Source organism: Sarcophilus harrisii, chromosome 6 (assembly GCF_902635505.1).
Source record: "Sarcophilus harrisii chromosome 6, mSarHar1.11, whole genome shotgun sequence".
In the NCBI taxonomy this organism is placed as follows: Eukaryota; Metazoa; Chordata; class Mammalia; order Dasyuromorphia; family Dasyuridae; genus Sarcophilus; species Sarcophilus harrisii.
In genome coordinates this window covers 244,632,365-244,648,402 of record NC_045431.1, presented here as the reverse complement: position 1 = coordinate 244,648,402, position 16,038 = coordinate 244,632,365, and the positions used below count along the sequence as shown (strand labels likewise).

The 16,038-nt window shown below is 47.1% G+C and overlaps 1 long non-coding RNA gene across 1 annotated transcript; it reads right to left on the bottom strand.

The window, feature by feature from the left end:
- Positions 1–3,960: 3,960 nt before the first annotated feature.
- LOC116419873 lies at positions 3,961–9,961 on the bottom strand. Its single transcript, XR_004230204.1, has 5 exons — positions 9,915–9,961; positions 9,292–9,472; positions 7,605–8,426; positions 7,268–7,416; positions 3,961–4,999 (listed from the first exon to the last, which is right to left on the bottom strand). It is a non-coding gene; the product is annotated as an uncharacterized LOC116419873 (long non-coding RNA).
- Between the last annotated feature and the right edge of the window lie 6,077 nt (positions 9,962–16,038).

The window sequence follows — 16,038 nt, the reverse complement described above, 5'->3', positions numbered from 1 at the left end:
CAGGCAGGGGCTGAGTCAGGGGGCTTCCTCCATGAAGGAGGACCCTCCCCCCCATAATCCCCAAACAGGGTCAGAGCCAGAACACTCTCTAGCCACTCAGAGCGCTGGAGTGGGAGCCAAGAACTGGGTTCAAAGGAGCGCCTCCTTTTTTAGCTGTGGGGACACGTCCCCTTGCTTCTGACTTTTGGTTTTCATGTGAAAAGGCCCCTTTCAGTCCTCCATGGCAGTCCCATGATCTGCAGCCAAGGAGCTCTCCCTGCTTAAGAGACAGTGCTGTGTCCCAGAAGAGAACACTGAGCTTGGAGGAAGGAGACAAAATCCCAGCTCTTCTAGCCCAACCTGTCCCTGCATAGAAATCCTTGTCAACTTCCAAGTGAATGTCCAAACTCCCCTCAAAAACCCACAGTGAGGAAAAATCTTCCATCATTTCCCTGGTGAAAGTTCTCCCATTGTTAGGAATCTCCTCTTTCTATCTAGCTGCCTTCCTGCCTCTTCTACTCATTTCTCCCCTGGGGCCAGGCACAAAATGTAATCTAGCTAGGTGGGGCAGTGGTTAGAACAGGGAGCCGAGTTCAAATCCAGCCTCCTGCACTTCCCAGCTGTGGGACTCTGAGCAAGACACTTAACCTCTGTTTACCTCAGGTTCCTCCTCTGCAAGGTGGGCTGGAGAAGGAAACGGCAGACCACTCAGGTACCTGCCAGGAAAGGCCCCAAGGACCCCACTGAACAACAACCACACCTATTCACCGGCCTCACGATCTTGCCTTTAAGCCTCAGTCTACATTTTCAAATGGAAAAAGTAAGACTCGGGGGCCGATTGCTAGGAAAATGCTTTTAAACCCTAAACCGCTAAAGGAACAGGAGACATGATTATTTAACAGGGCTGCTGTGAGAAGACAGAGAGATAATGGAAGTGGAGACATGGCCCCCCCAAAGGGCCTCTGCTGCAAGGTCATAATGAGATCTAATTTCAGTTAGGTGGGGCACGGCCTGGGCCTAGGCTTGCCACCTCAGAGTACCCTGATTCCAGGAGATTCAAGCTGGGGGGTGAGGGGGCTGTCCTCAGAGAGTGGGGGAGATGGGTTCCAAACTGGATTCCAATTCAACGACGCTAGGGTGTAAAAACCGAGTCAAAGACGTGGGCCCACAAATACAGGGGAGCTGAGGTGGGGTCGGGGCAATGGTAACTCTTCAAGGGACAGCAGAAAGAGCTCTGGGATGGGAGTCAAGGCCTCCATTTCGGGTCGGGGGTCTGCCAACCAATTCTCTGAGCCTCTATTTCTCCTTCTGCGAGACAAGACGATTGGCTGCTCAGTTTATCCCCCGAAGATGTTCGTGGCAAAAAGAAAGGTCCCACATGTGGAGATATTCATAGGAGTCCTTTTTGTAGCAAGAAAAAACCAGATTTAATCTTGGTACCCACTGGGAAAGGACAGGAGAAGTTGGGGGATATGACTGTAAAGGGATATTGTGACTGTTAAAAATAATGACTAAGGAATCTAGAGACACAGAACTCCTCTTCATCATTCCTCACCCTCTCTTCTTGAGCTCCGATGGAGCCCATCTCCTCACCAAGGTTAAACTCTGCCCTTCTGCTCGGGGACTTCTCCCCCTTTCAGGTAGGGGAGCACGTCCCCCCTTCTTTTTCATCTTTATCTATTCTCCCATTACCCACTGAACCCTTTGCTGCTGCTGCTGCCCTTATTTTCCCTCATCCTTCAAAAGCCTTCCCTTGACCCTGCCACCTTCTCAAGCTAGCAGCCTATATCTCCCTTCCCTTTTGCATTAAAATCTCATTTATTTTGTTTATTTTGCTGCATGTCGCTTTATGAATCATGCTGGGGGAGAAAAATCAGAACAAAGGGGGAAAAAATCATGGGAGAGGAAAACAAAACAGAATAAAGAAGTGAACCCAGCACATGCTGATTTACATTCAATCTCTGTAGCTTTTAATTTTTTTCTGGTGCAGACAGTGGTTTCTATCCAAAGAATATGGCGATTGCCTTGGATCCCCTCCCTTTCATAGACACACTCCTGGCAAGTGGCTGGACTGAGTGGAGTGGGAACGCCTCCAAGGCTGGAAGTTCTCAAAGAAGGTCCTGTCATCTCTGTGCTGCCTCCATTCCCTTAGCTCCTAATCACTTAATACCTTCCTGTCCCAAATCTTGATTGAAATGGATTTTTCCAAGGTGACTCACGATTTCTTAAGCCGCCCATCCAAAGAACTTTGGGTTTTTTCACCAAGTCTGCCTGACTTCAGCTTTTGCCACTGCTGATTTCTTTCTCCTGCAGAACGCTCTCTTCCTTCGGTTCCAAAGGCATTTTTGGGGATTTCCCCCATTTCTTAGTCTCCTTTGCCAGATCACCACTTGTCCCCAGACAACTGAGCCCATACCCCCAGAAGCCTCTCGGAAGGCCTGGACTTGGGTCCCCTTCTCTTGACGCTCTCTTATCTCGGTGATCTTGTCAGCTTCCATATCATCATGGCTATTGCCTTGGATGCATTCCCTTTCATAGACACACTCCTGGCAAGTGGCTGGAGTAGAGTGGGAACTCGAACCCCAAATGTCCATCTGACGTCGTCCCTCCCCGGAGTTTCCTGGAAGTGACTGTGGCCATTCTCCAGCCCCGGCTCTCTGGCTTCTGATATCTCATTCCTGGTTGATGATGGACGGCACCCCCGCCCAAGGGGGTCTGGGACACCCAGTCCACCTTCCCAGAGGGCATCAGTCTGCCTGCCGTTTTTATGATGACAAAAGTTATTAATGGATACAATGAGGAAGTGTGTCCTGGATGCTCCAGTAATTGGATATGAAATTTATGGCCAGACCCTTGCCAATTGTTGTCCAATGTCAGAGAAATCTTGATCAACAGCTGGGCCAGGTCCCAATTTCCTCTGAATTCACTGGTCGGAGTCTGCTAAAGTCACAAGGAAGGCCGTGTTCCGGAGGTGTCCTGTCCCTGGGGAAGCACAGTCACTTTGGATCCCCCGCCCCTTCCCAGAGAAGGGCGACCTTCCCCGAGACACGACCTGATTCTGGGCTCCAGGACCCACTCTCTCTGACCGGGGGAGATGCTGGTGAAAGCATCCGGCCACAGAGAGGCTGGTGAAGCCCGGCTGGCAGAGAGGCTGGGGGTCTCTGGACCAGAGGCACGACCCAGAGGGCCCGAGGAGGCCACAACAGCAGGGCTGGTGGCAAGGCCTGTGCTCCCCCATTCCACATCAGCCTTGGAGTCTGGGGCCTTCCTCCTGCCCGACCATCCTGGGTTGGGGGGTTCTAGGGTGACTCTGGGCAGGAAGGGATGAGGGCATCCTTCCTGGCCGAGCCTCCAAGGCTGGGATTTAAGGCAGCACAAGCCGGCAAGGTACCTGACCCACAACAGGCACTTATTTTTAAGATTGAACACAGTCGATTTAATTGAGTGGGCGTTACAAAGTATTCTTTGTGGTGTCCCCCTGGTCCCATCTTTGCCTGGGACCCTAGAGAATGGCGGATGTAGCTCAGAAAACTCCTCAGAGGTCACCTGACCTGGCCTCCTATTTCACAGACAGGAGAACCGAGACCAGGGGACAGTGGGTGACTGACCGGAACTCTGATCCAGAGTCAGACCTCTGCCTTGTGCTCCCATGGCCCCATGGATACAGGAGATAGACAAGGGCTAACACTCCTTCAGCAGGTGGAACTGGTTACCAGAGCCTTGAGAGGCCTCCAGGGAGGCCCTGCCCCTTCTGCTGTGGGGGCAGGTAGGCTGGGGGAAGGGCTGGGGAATGTACAGCCCTCAGAGGGCCTGATTCTCCCCCGGAGACCCCAGCTTTGAATCCTCCTTCCGCTGATTGGGCCAATGAACCTCAGTTTCTTTGTCTGTAAAATGGTCTCTGCTGCCCCCAGAGCTGGGATCCTCTGATCTCTAGCCTTCCCCTGTGGTTCCTTCCCCTCCATCCCCCCAAACCCCCCCCTTCTTGTGTCACCCACGCTTCCTCCCGATGGCGTGACTGCTCCAGAGTGAGAGGCAGCTGCAAAGTGACACCCGGCACTTAATGCTGGGGCTCTGAAGTCCCGGAGGCTAAAATTAGCCGGCAGGGGCTGGGCCCTCCCTGGGCTCCCCGTCCATCATAGGCCAGAGGGTGGCCTGGAAGGACCCTGGGCTGCAGCTGGGCAGGCAAAGGTACCCGGCAAAGATGCCCACCTGTGCCATCCTGCCCGAGAACGGGCAGCTGCAGAGACAGCCCTGAGTGCCAACCTCTGGCCCAAGTCTCCTGCACTGAAGGGGCCAGGCTCTGGTGTTTCATCTGCAGAGAGGCTGAGACGGAGGGCCCCCCCAGGTAACAGTCCATGTAGTTTCCATGTTCAAGAGCATCCCAGCTCTTGTTCCATGGTCTCCTCCATCTCTGCCCTCCTAAGGTTCCTCTGACATCCCAAGTTCCTTCTCAGCTCATATTTTCCATCCCAGGGCCTGACTTTCTGTCCTTGGTTCTAGGTCCCTTTCTAGCTTTCCCACACTGCAGCCCTTACAAGGCCAATGAATCTCTGGGTCTCTGGCCCTGTTTCTCTGAGCATTCTGGGACTGTTCTCCACCGACTCTCAGGAAGTGTTTTGGAGGGAACCCCAAGGAGGAAGTACCCCCAAGGCCTGGCACTGAGTGGCAGCAGAGGAAAGGCCTGGGAGAGCAGGTTTGGTGGCCCCGCCCGGGAGCCATGGGCTGGGGGTGAGGGAAACATGGTACCACCTTCCCCCCCCCCAGCTGCTGTGCAGGGAGAGAGGCCCTGCCTCCCAGGCTGCAGGTTGGAAGAAGCAGGGAAGCAAGGGGGGGAACAGTAGGGAAGGCCCTGGGTGGGGGGAGGGGACCTGCTTTCTGCCTCTGACGTCATCAGGCTTTGCCCTGCACACAGTAGGTCCTCGGCAAATGCTTGTTGACTTCCACTTGCCTCTCCTTGTTAACATCGGGTAGAAAGCCAGCTGGGTGAAAAACGCAGAGTTGTTCCTCCTGTGGCTGGGGTCTGGATGGGAAAGAGTGGGAACAGTGTGGGGGTCCTGCCACCCCGACATCTGTGGTCTGGGTACCAAGGTCCTTCCTCCTCCCAGGCCCAGAGCTGGGCAGGTAAGGGCTGGGGGCCTGCAGAGGAGGCAGTGGGGAGAAGGCAGCTTTACCCTCCAGCATCTCCCCCCCTCCTAGGCCCCCAGGTGAGTCCCAGGGAGGGGAGGTTCAGGTACTGTGAGGAGTAGATGTAGTCGCGAGGCTCCTCCTGGTGGCGGCTGGGGGAACTTCTCTAATGGATCTGGGCAGGAGGGAGCCCTCTGCTCCCTGCCCCATGAGGGGAGAGCACCCCCTCACCCCAGGGAACCCTGGAGACTTTCTGGGGCTTGTAGTAGGAACACCCGGATGGAGACCCTTGCAATAGGCTCCGAGTCAAACAGGGGAAGGAACCAGAGCGAGGCCTGAACAGCCCAAAGGAGGGGGAAGAAGAAGAGACAGGGAAGCCCCTTCCCTTAGAGCCCGGTGTGCTTGTGACCAGCCAAGAGCACGACATGGCACAGGGGGCACAGAGCCAGAGGGGCACGGACTGGCTTTAGACCGGCTCACTTGGGATGTCCTCACCTTCCCAGGGCCGACTCCCAGCTCTGGGAGTCCCTATTCCCTTCATTACTGGAGGGGCTGCTCCCCTGGATTCCTGCAACTCCCTTCTCTGGGTCTCAGTTTCCCTCTTTGTAAATGAAGGAGTTTGGGCTGGATGATTCAGATCCTGGTATCAGGCAACTGGGCCTCCTTTTTTGGCCGTATTCTCTCACCTTCAGAGGCCAAGCCCAGAGCCGGCTCCTATGAGCTACTCCTGTGACATTGCGAGGTAACCAGATCCTACCAGGCCCTGCCCTTCCCTGCTCGGCCGGGGAGGACCCTGATCGGGCTCTGCCCTTCCCTGCTCACTCTGGCCAGGGAGGCCCCCCAGTCGGGCCCTGCCGTTCTCCGCTCAGTCCAGCCGGGGAAGACCATTAACATTAAGGCATCAGAGTCTCTGGGGATGAATTGGGCACAGGGGAAGGAATATGGTGAGGAGTCCCGAGTTGGGCCACTGGAAAGCTGTCATGAAGACAGGTGGGTGTTCTTGGCTCCCACTCCTATTTTAACCTTGGGGGGAGTGGGGCGAGGGACTAGACGCTGCTTCTGTTCTTCAAGTTGGGCCTAAGCCCAAGTTACAGGGGACTGAGCCACTAGGAATAGAGAATCTGCAGGTTTCCTTATAGGGAACAAGGCAAGTGATCCCCCCCCCTTCTTGTAGGGGTCAGGGGAGCAAGGTAAGGGGTGGGAAGGGTAGGAGGAGCTGCCTGGACCCCGGGAGGGAAAGCCAGACTGCCCAAGGCCGAGCTGTAGAAGCTGCAAAGGACCTTGGAACACAATGTCAGAGCTGGGAGGGATCCGAGCATGTCAGACACGGCCAATGAAGGATTAGTTTTGCTCGACTCTGGGTTTGTAACAGATCTTTTCCTTGCTTTTGCAGTGAAGCTTGGGGGAAGGAGAAGTAGGGGGAGAAGAGACTTTAGACCTGAATAACAACATTGAATTTTCCAAAATGCAGAACGTCAGACCTGTGAGATCTTAGAACACAGAACGCAGACCGGGATGTTGGAGCCGGGAGGAAATCGAGCTGTCAGGACTGGGAGGGATGGTAGAGCTGGAGAGAGCCTTGTGACAGACCGTAGGGACAGGTTGGGGGTTTTCAAACACACAAGGAAAGAGCTCAGAGTTTGTCTGTCCTTGTCCCGAGCATCCAGGATTCTGGCCTTTAAGTCCCCCTGTTCCCTGGGCCTCCGAGACCCCTTCTCTCAGAAATACCTACCTGGGACTACATACAAAACTTCCCCAGGGAACCAAGGACAAAGTGTTAGAAAGAAGGGTTGGGAGGGAGTTTCCAGAGCCAAGAGATGTCCTCCTGAGCTGGCCATGGCCTTGCTTGTATTCTTCCTTCTGATCCTGTGGGAGGGGAGTCCTCCCTATGAATGTCCCCACCTCCTGCCTCGGAGGGAGTCCTTGCTCCCCAACAAGCGTGGGGGACGGTCACGCCGAGGGCCCCAGGACAATAGCTAGTTAAGGCATCTTAATTGGCTGCCTTCTGCCAAGATTTGGAGAACCATAGATCTTGGCCAGAGCCAAAAAGGGCCTCTGAGATTTTCTAGTCTCCTGACATCTAACAATGGGCCCGGGAGACCCCAAGGGGCCCTTTGGCTCAGGAGACAAGCCCCCATTGGAGTCTTAGCCAAAACATTCTTACCTAATTAACTGGCCCAGACCAGTAGGGCCCAACCACCTGCCCACAGCTCCCATGGCGTAGCCGCCATCTGCTCCGAGGTGTTTTGCTCCTAGACTTGGTCTGATTAGTCTCTGAAACCAGAAATGGGGGTTTCAGATCATGACCTGCTCCTAAAAAAAAAAAAAAAAAAAAATTTTAAAAACAACAACAACAAAAAACCTGAGCACTCTTTTCTAGTTCTATTCCTCCAACCATCTAATTAAAAACAATACATTTATTTAGCTCCTCTTGTATACAAAGCTAAGGCCCAAATCCCCATGGGGATAATCACAACTTTTATAGTCTCATCCTTAGGGACCTTCTCTCCAACGGCATAGCAGTCCATCCCCAACCTCCAACTCTTCCATTGTCTTTGGCTGCTTCTGACCCAGGATGAACAGGTGGAAGCTGCCAAGTTTAAGTTTAAGATCTCAAGATCTTCAACAATGAGATGATTCAAACCAGTGGCCATTGATAAACATCAGTCAAGCTTCCTTAGAAGCTGATGACTTATATTGAGGCCTTTTCTTTGATCTGGTTCCCATTTTCCCAGCATCCACAGCAAAATTAATGCATACAAATAGATAGTGCTTAGGTTTAAAGGTGGTGCACATTGGATATTCACAATATTTCTTCGAAGTAGGTACTATTCTTGTCCTTATACTTCATTCATTTGAAGAAACTGAGTTTTCTTGACTCAAATCCAATCCATTACAGCACACTCCAGGCAGCAAATGTCCTTATTTTTATTCTTTCTTCTAATTTAGAACCGATATTCATCTTTTCTGACAAGCCAGTGGTCTAACTGTACACAGACTGCTGATTTAGAAGTGGCGTTCCTATCAGTAATCAGTTGTTTCCTGTCCGTTAAAATAGAACCCATTTCCTTTGAGGGGTAGAGAAGGGGGGTATTTGTCATTTTCAGGGCCAAGAAAGTATTCATGATATACCACAGGCTACCATCAAGTTGACAAGCTATCGGCCTTGGCCATTTCTTACTTGTGAATTATATTATTCAACATATATTGTTTTCATCTTCTTCCATTTCTATTGAAGTTAGAGAGTATTCAAATGCATATAATGACTTAATTAGGATGAGTCTTATCAAGTTCTTTGTGGGATTTCTCTGCCTCCCTATTAGCTGAAACAGAAGAATAATAAAGTGATAGTATTAGTTTGAATATTTTTTTTTACCATTTCATAGTTTACAACATTATCTCATTTGATCCTCACAACAACCCTATTGCCGTTATCATTTGCATTTTACAGATGAGGAAACTGAGGCAGGCACAGGTTCAGTGACTGGCCCAGGATAACACAGCTAATTAATGTCTGAGGTGAGATTTGAACTCAAATCAGAGATGATCAGAATTCATGCGATCTAGTATGCCCACTTATTGGGACTTACAATTAGCACATGAGTGACAAAATTCATTCCTAAAGGGTCTCATGTATTTGCGGTTCTTAATACCCCCTTCTCTGCCTTTTCATCTGTTTTATCTGAGCCTAGTCTAATGCCCGACACATAGTAAGTGCTTAATAAATGCTTATAGATCAATCTTCCTGCAGAAGAAGGCCCCGGAGGAGGTTAAAGACAAAGACACATACTCACATATTTATAGCAGCACTTTTTTGTGGTCTCAAAGAAATGGAACCCAAGGAGATGCCCATCAAGTGGGGGATGTCTAAATAAGTAGTGATGTATGAATGTAACAAAATATTATCGCAACTCTTTGGCTTTCCAGGAGCCATCACGGCAGCTGGCAAGAATAATAGATTGGCTGAAGGCAGTTTTAAAAAAAGAGCCAAGAAAAATGTGGTTGATCCATTTTCTTTTTATAGGCTGTTTTTATTGATAACTTCTATTTTTCCATCATCTGTGTTTCTAATGTATTTCTCCCTCTCTCCCTCCCAGAGACCTCCTCTCACAACAAAGAATTTTAAAAAGAAAAGAATTCAGCAAAACATATTGAAAGAATCTGGTATAATATGCAAATGCTCCTTACCTTTAGCCTTCTTCCTCTCAGAGATGAAGGGACCCCTCCTCCACGTGGCCAGTCAGCTCCATGCTTATTTGGGCACTTCCTCATCTCTTCTCCAAGGTCAAAATCAGTCATGACAATTATATACCACGGAGGTGAAGGATATTCTTCTTCCAGATAGAGAATTCTGGGAGAATTCTTTCTCCTTGGGGGACAAGTTTAGTTACCATTCAAAATACCCAGTTTCAGTTGTCTTTTGTTTTCATTTATATCGTTGTAGTCATTATGTACATTGTTCTCCTACTCATACTGTCTTCTCATTCACATCTTCCTGCACTTCCTTCATAATATTCATCATTTCTTATGTTACATCCACGTACCACAACCTGGTTATAGCCATTTCCCAACAGCATCTGCTTTGCTTCCAATTCTTTGCCCTCATAAAAAGCGTTGCTAGGAACATTTTGGAGACCTTTCTTTTTAATCAATGATCTCCTTGGGGATATCAGCAAAGCTGTGGAATTTCTACATCAAAAAACCTGGACATTTTGGACCCCATATCAGTGTAATCCCATATTGTTTTCCAGAATGGTTGGCAGTAGAAAGCAGGTTTAATGGGTAAAAATTACTAAGAGACCCAGACTTACTTCTCCAAAGAAGGGGCTTCATCCTCATCTAAAAGCATCAGGGAACCATCTCCCCCTTCTGAGAAGCTTACCTGATATTTATAAGCTAAAGGTTGTCTCCTCTCAAGGGAGGTAATCCTTCAATCATTGTTTAGAACTAATATGTTTCAGCTGGAGCCCCAGACCTTGAACCACTCCACCACCCAAACTTCCTACACCTGGCTGAGTGGGCAACAACATTCTCCTGCAATCAGCCTCGCACACAAAAATTAACAAAGCCCCTGCTGGGGCCCATTCCACTTGGACCAATTCATATCTCTCCTAATAATGCATTTATGTGCCCACCATTCTACAACTAAGTTGATACATTTTTGAAGGAATGGCCATATTCAATATTCACCTTATTGGTAAGATTCTGATCAGGACTTAAATGAAAATTGTCTCTGATAGAGATAGTTTTTCAGATAATGTTTTTAAAAATAATCTTGGCTATGTGAAGGATGATAAGGTTATTTTTCCTTTTTAAAATTTTTGCTTTTTTTTTTTTTTATTGAGGCAATTGGGGTTAAGTGACTTGCCCAGGGTCACACAGCTAGGAAATATGAAGTGTCTGGTGCTCTCTCCACTGCGCCACCAAGCTGCCCCAAGGTTATTTTTCAGAAATTAAAACTGGTTACTGAAAATGTTCAGTGTAAAAATGGTTTGGTTGATTTTCACAGAATGGAACTTACTGCTACAAAATGTGCTCTTGGTTTCTAAAAAAAAGAAGCTCATATTTATGTCAAAACTATTGATGGTTTTTTGTTCTGTCTCTCCTGCGTTGCTTTTACTAAATCAGTAAGATGTCTTTTACCCAGCACCAACAGGTCCATCAAATTTGCAAGGAGATGATAAAATCCCAACCCAGCAAGTGCAGACGCACGACTTGAAAAAAGTCCTTAATAAACTCATTCCAGACAGCCCCGGAAAACACGGAGAGGAGGCTTAGCGATTTGCCCTCTTCAATAGTGAATTTGTTCACGTTGCTCGAGAAGCCCGAGTTCCAATTGGGAAAATGAATGAAACTGCATAGAGAGGAGACAGGCACTAAACAAGAAAGAACTGATGGATGTGAGCCACCTGCCAGTCCAAGAATCTGTCTAAAATAAGTACTTTTAAAGGCTGAAAAATAAGAATGAATACCCTTGAGAGAGAAATATTATTGATCTGCCGTATTTGGTCTCCATGTTTGGATTAGATCAAAGACTTGGGTTCGAGAATTTACACGTGCAAGCACGGGCTTTATTATTATGTGGCACAGCAAGGAGGTGAAGGGGGGAAGCATACAAATATAGAGACTTGGTCTCATATAGGGCTAGGGTCACTCATATAAGGAAGGGAGACATGAACCGTAGCAAAAATCTCAGCATTGAATCTGAGCAGGGAAGATTTGTGTCTTAAAGATGAACTTGGGTGAAAAGACCTTGGAGAAGAGATGAAGAAATGAACCTCAGGGATTCATGTTATGATTATTTTTTAATTTAATATTTTTATTTTCCCAGTTACATTTAAATCAATTTTTTTACATTTGTTTTTAAGTCCCAGATTCTCTCCCTTATCCCCACTGCCAGTCCCCACAAGAAAGCACATAGAAAGTTATCCAAAACAACCTCAGGTGTTCATGAAGCTGATTGGCTACATGGAAGAGGGGGGCCTCAACTGCTATTAATCAACCAGATGTGGGAGAGTGCTTTCCTACTTAGAACCAGATGTGGAAGGAAGGGAAGAGGGGGGCCACACATCCATTCCAGGTTTGATCACAGGAGTTTTCTCATCAGGACCAGAAACTGTGTTCCAGTCGATAATGGGCTCTCAGCAATGGATATTGATGCAGTCACCATAGTGGACTTTCATCCAATCAGGAGGGTCGAGTGTTTATACCCTTGTCACAGGATCTGAATGAGTCAGAAAATGGAGAACTACAAACTATCTGTCACTGTTTATGTGTTTATTGTCATTAGGACCACTTAATCTAAATGACTTCATATTGGGATCCTCTCATTTATAATTATAACATCAAACAGGAAATTTCAAAACTCCCGATGATTATATGCTCTGTAAAAAACCAAGTAGCAGGGATTCTGGGAAACATGTTAAGACTTGTATGAACTGATAACTTATTCTGAAATAATTGGAATAAGGAACATCTCATCCTCATCGAGCCTTTATTTGGCCTTTGAAGTTTGCCAAGGGATTCCTCTGTACATTACCTCATAGAGCAAACACAAAGAGCAATATCCTCCCACTGAATGTCTATAATTGTTAATGACCCATGTCGGCCTTGGAGGAGAGATAAGGAAGTGTCCTCAGGTGATCAGGAAGCTGATTGGCTGCTTGGAGGAGGGCTCCCTCCCCCTACACTTTTAATCAGTACATCAGTCTATCGAGCAATTTACAGGAAGAAGAGATAGACGGATGACATGTGGGCTTTGCTCTATCTAATGTCATGATGGCTCCAGAGCTTTTTGTTATCCTAGACACCGAGGATTAGTGAAACGTGATCACGGAAGAGCTTTTTGGTGAGGAACTAGAGGTGCAGAAAGTCTGACCGACCCAATGAGACAGTTGGTTTTGCTCTATTGCATTTTTCCTTTGTTCCGAGGGAATGCTCACTGGGAAGACAGAAGGAAGCGGGGGCAGAGTTGATGTAAAGATGTATTGATTTAAACCCAGGAGTGACCTTGGAGGCCAGCAAGATCAACAGTCTCACTTTACAGGTGAAGAAACTGAGGTACAGAGATGGTCATGTACCCCTAGTTAGAAAGTGTCTGAGGCAGGATTTGAACTCATAACTTCCTGACTCCAGGACTCAAAGTCACCTACCTGCTTATTTCATCAAAAGTTAAAAAAAAATTTTTTTTTTAAAGGAGACCTTGGGTCCACAAACTTCTATAGTTTTCAGGGGGCTGGTGAACTTGGATATGTAAAAATCTATCTTTCTTTTCACTTACCTCTAACTGAAGTCAAGTATTTTCCTTCCTTCCTTCCTTCCTTTCTTCCTTCCTTCCTTCCTTCCCTCCTTCCCTCCCTCCCTCCTTCCTTCCTTCCTGTTGGCATTAAATGATTTGCCCGGGGTCACACAGCTAGGAAGTGTCTGAGGTCAGATTTGAACTCAGCTCTTCCTGACTTCAGGTCTGGTGGTCTATCCACTGTGCCATCTAGCTGCCTGAAATCAAGCATTTTCTTCAATTATTTAAAAATAGAATTCTGAGAAAAGATTTACCAAACAGAGCCAGAAGGGTCCAGAAAAAAGCTAAGAATCCCTGCCATGGAGGCCCAAGAACTACTTGGTGATTTTCTTTCTTTTCCCCCCATGGGTTGGAATATATATGGTGAATGGTGAATGATGGGAATGGGGGTTGTGTCGGAGATGGGCGCTTTGTATGACTTCTTGCTCAAGTCACATAGCTTTCCTGGGCCTCAGTTTACTTCTCTATAAAAAGAGGGGTTGGGACACATGGTCCCTAAGGGCTTTCCCAGTCCTGCCATTTTGTGCTGTGAGGGATCCAATGTTCCTGAGGGCCTCAGGGGACACTGACTGGTTCAGCTAGAAGACCACACCTGGTCTTGCCATGACAATCAAGGCTTGGGAGGTTCCGAGGACCTTAGATTCCAGGTAATCTAACTTTTCAGGATGAGGGAGCACATCCAAGGAAAAGAAAGGACTAGCCCCATATCCCATGGATGCTAAAGGCTAAAATAAAGGCCAGATCTGCCCTCTACAAGAAGGGGATCATGGGACACCCTAGGGCTCCACCTCCCGGGTGTCTCAGTGCTAGTGAGCCCCACGCTCCTCCCAACCCAAGTTCGGCAAAGGAGAGACCTGCAGTTCTTGAGTCAGACCACTGAGGGGCTGTTTAATGGAGCACCGCAGACCCCTTGTGGCCAGAACCTGCTACTGCACCTCCCAGCCTCTAAGGAGGCAAGGATTCTGGAAGGAGCCAAGGGTGTGTGTGACCTGGGCAGGTGTGGAGGGGAGGAGGTCACTGCCTCAGCTCCCTTCATATCACTTTCCTAAGATCCTCCTTTAGACCTGCCATTTTGCCATCTACTCTTCTGTCTGCTCCCATGTCTTCATATTCTTTCTGGGGGAAAGCTCCTCAGTGAATTTGGAATATTCTCAGAGGTCCAGCACTGTGCGGTAGAAAAGACAGATCACTGGACAGACAAGGAATCAAGAGCCGCTTCACTACCTCTCTGTGACTCAGTTTCCCTTCTATAAAATTAGAATACCATGGAGTCGAATCACGACAAGCCAGCAAGTATTTAAAAAACATTCTATGTGCCAAGCACTGTGCTAAGTGCTTCATTTTTGAAGAGGACCGATGATGTGGGTTGAAGTTTTGACTTGGCCATTAAATGGATTTCATTGAGTCAGAGTTGTACAGCCCCATTCTCTCTTCCTGTGTCATCAAAATCCAGTGGCAGGACAAAAAGGGTTATTTTTTTTGAATTTTATTATTATGGCTTTTTATTGACAAAACATATGCGTGGGTCATTTTTCAACGCTGACCCTTGCAAAACCTTCTGTTCCAACTTTTCCTCTCCTTCCCTCCACTCCCTCCCCTAGATGGCAGGTAGTCTGATACATGTTAAATATGTTAAAGTAAAAGTTAAATCCTGTGTGTATATACACACACACACACACACACACATATTTCACAGTTATCTTGCTGTACAAAAAAATTGGATCTAGAAAAAAAGAAAAATACCCGAGAAGGAAAACAAAAATGCAAGCAAACAATAACAGAATACAAATGCTGTGTTGTGGTCCATAGTTCTCTCTCTGGGTGTAGCTGATTCTCTTCTTTATTGAACAATTGGAACTGGTCTGAATCATGTCATTGTGGAAAAGCTCCATGTCCATCAGAGTTGATCACGTTATAATCTTACTGTTGTGGGGTATGAGGCTCTCCTGATTCTGCTCATTTCACTCAGTATCAGTTTACGTAAGGTCTAGAGAGACCTCTCTGAAACCATTCTGCTGGTCGTTTCTTACAGAACAATAATATCCCTTAAGATTCATATATCATGCTTTATTCAGCCCTTCTCCAACTGATGGGCATCCACTCAGGTTCCAGTTTCTGGCCACTACAAAGAGGGCTGTCACAAACATTTTGGCACATACAGGTCCCTTTCCCTTCTTTAAGATCTCTTTGGGATCTAAGCCCAATAGTAACACTGCTGGATCAAAGGGTATGCACAGTTTGATAATTTTTTCAATATAGTTCCATATTGCTCTCCAGAATGGTTGGATCCGTTCACAACTCCACCAACAATGCACCAGTGTCTCAGTTTCCCACATCCCCTCCAACATTCACCATTATCTTTTCCTGTCATCTTAGCCAGTTTGACAGGTGTGTAGTGGTATCTCAGAGTTGTCTCAATTTGCATTTCTCTGATTAATAGTGATTTAGAACATCTTTTCATATGGCTAGAAATAGTTTCAATTTCTTCATCTGAGAATTGTCTGTTCAAATCCTTTGACCATTTTTCAATTGGAGAATGGCTTGATTTCTTATAAATTAGAGTCAATTCTCTATATATTTTGGAAATGAGGCCTTTATCAGAACCTTTGATTGTAAAAATGTTTTCCCAGTTTATTGCTTCCCTTCTAATCTTGTCTGCATTAGTTTTGTTTGTACAAAAACTTTTTAACTTAATAATCAAAATTTTCTATTTTGTGATCAGTAATGAGTTCTAGTTCTTCTTTGGTCACAAATTCCTTCTTTCTCCATACGTCTGAGAAGTAAACTATCCGATGTTCTTCTAATTTATTTATCATCTCATTCTCTATGTCTAGATTATGAACCCATTTCGACCTTATCTTGGTATATGGTGTTAGATGTGCGGGTCTATGCCTAGTTTCTGCCATAGTAGTTTCCTATTTTCCCAGCAGTTTTTGTCAAACAGTGAGTTCTTATCCCAAAAGCTGAGGTCTTTGGGTTTTGTTAAACACTAGATTTTGGCAGGACAAAAGTTAAGGTGATAGGTGATGACCCAGGATGCAATGCGTGACATCAGTCTTTGGTTCCTTTTGGTTCCTTTTAGTTCTCTAAGCATCCCATAGTTCCTGCTTTGGCCACTTGGCCACTGGAACAAATTA